The sequence below is a fragment of the Nannospalax galili genome, unplaced genomic scaffold (genome assembly GCF_000622305.1).
Source record: "Nannospalax galili isolate Female #2095 unplaced genomic scaffold, S.galili_v1.0 scaffold5078, whole genome shotgun sequence".
In the NCBI taxonomy this organism is placed as follows: Eukaryota; Metazoa; Chordata; class Mammalia; order Rodentia; family Spalacidae; genus Nannospalax; species Nannospalax galili.
In genome coordinates, this window is record NW_008340843.1 from 20,189 (window position 1) to 22,800 (window position 2,612).

Here is a 2,612-nt window from a genome sequence, read left to right on the forward strand (position 1 = left end):
GGGAGAACCTGAAACCTGTACCAACAAGCTTTACATAATGAATAAGGAAAGGGTATAGGCACCTGGATAATACAAACAGAAGCATACTTCAACTTAATTCTTATATCAGAATCATAAACAGCAAAAGAAATTCACATGCCAAAAATCACAACAAAAGAATAAAATGGAAAGCTGAAACACTATGTCCCCACCAAACTCCACCAATCCCGAAGAAGAGTTCTACAAGGAAAACCCCCTAGAGATAAGCCAGGACACTGAATTTAAAACAACAATCATGAACATGATCAAGGAATTCAACGAATTTAAAGAACACATGAACAAACAAATCAAAGAGCTAAAAGAAGATAGGGATAAACTTCTGATGAATTCACAAAAGAGAAACACTGAAGAAAACTCAGGCAGAAATGAAGAAGGAAGTGCAAAACTCAATAAGCCAACTTGAAACAACAGGGGAAAGTCTCACCTCGAATGAATGAAATGGAAAACAGAATCTTAACACTGGAGGATAAAATTGAAGAACTGGACCACTCAAGCAAAGATTATGGAAAAATTTAAAAAACACAGGAAAGGAATATGCAAGAAATGTGGGACACCATGAAAACACCTAATCTACATATCTTAGGCATAGAGGAAGGAGAATTTCAGGCTCATGGTATTGACCAGATCTTAAACAGGATCATAGAAGAGAACTTCCAGAAATTAAGAAAAGACATCACATACAAACACAGGAAGCACATGGAACACCAAATAGACAGGATCAGAAAAGAAACTCCCCACAGCATATCGTAGCGAGAACACTAAATGTACAGAACAAAGAGAGAATACTGAAAGCAGCAGAAGAAAAATAAGAAGCCACATACAAAGAAAAGCCCATCAGAACTACAGCTGACTTATCAATGCAAACTATGAAAGCCAGAAGCACCTGGAAAAAGGCATTTCCAGTTCTACATGACAATAGATGCCAGCCCAGAATACTTTCCCCAGTAAAAATATCTATTATAATTGAGGGGGAAAGAAAAATTTTCCATGACATGAATATCCTGAAAGAATACATGTCCACAAAGCCAGCCCTTCAAAGAATACCTGAAGCAATACAGAGAGCAGAGAGTGAAACAACTATAGCCCAGGGACAATAAAAGAAAATAAAGGTATAATCTAGGAAACATAAAATTAGACAAAGAACAAAAGCAGCAAAGTGACAGCAACCAATACATAGCTTTCTATAATAACCTTAAATATCAATGGACTGAACACCCCACTCAAAAGACAGAGGCTAAGTGAATGGATTAAGAAACAAAATCCATCTCTTTGCTCCCTGCAAGAAACCCATCTCACCTTCAAGGACAGGCAGAACCTTAAGGTTAAAGGATGGAAAAGAATATTCCAAGCAAATGGCACTAAGAAACAAGCAGGGGTTGCGATTCTAGTATCTGACAAAATAGACTTCAAAGTAAAACTAATCATAAGAGATAAGAAGGGTCACTTCATTCTGATCAAAGGAACAGTTAACCAAGAAGATACTACAATTGATAATATATATACACCAAACTCTGGTGCACCCAAAATCATAAAAACAACACTACAGGACTTTAACACACAGATTAATTCCAACTCAGTAATAATAGGGGACTTCAGTACCCTACTTTCTCTATTAGATAGGTCAACTGGACAAAGAATAAACAGAGAAATGTCTGAATTAAATGATACCATATATCAAATGGACCTAACTGATGTCTTTCGAATATTCCACCCAAGGACCAAAGAATGCACTTTCTACACAGCACCCCGTGGAACTTTTTCAAAAACTGACCAAATACTGGACCACAGAACAAACCTCAAGAAGCACAAAAAAATTGAAATAATTCCATGCATTCTATCAGACGACAATGCAATAAAGCTCAAAATCAACACTGGACAAAGCCCTAGTCACTACACAAACTCATGGTGATTGATCAACACACTCCTAAACAATGAGTGGGTCAAAGGAGAAATTAAGAAAGAAATAAAAGAATTCCTGGAATTCAATGAAAAGGACAATACAACACAACACAACCTCTGGGACACAATAAAAGCAGTCTTAAGAGGCAAGTTTATAGCTCTAAGTGCCTACATTAAAAAATTAGAAAGAGCTCAAATAAATGACCTAACTCTGCTACTCCAAACACTGGAAAGGCAAGAACAAATGAAACCCAAACCCAGCAGAAGAGAAGAAATAACAAAAATCAGAGCAGAAATTAATGAAATAGAAACAAAGAAAACAATACAAAGAATCAATGAATCTAAGAGCTGGTTCTTTGAAACACTAAACAAGACAGACAGACACTTATCCCAGTTAACCAAAAGAAAGAAAAAGCAAATCCAAATCAACAAAATCAGAGATGAAAGGGGAAACCTCACAACAGACACCAAAAAGATCCAGACCATTATAAGGGAATATTTTTAAAACCTATGTGCTACCAAATCTGAAACTCTAAAAGAAATGGGTATCTGAAATCATGGGAACCACCAAAGTTAAAAGAAGAGATCAACAGTTTAAATAGACCCATAACATATAAGGAAATTGAAACAGTAATACAAAGCCTCCCAACTATAAAAAGCCCAGGCCCAAATGG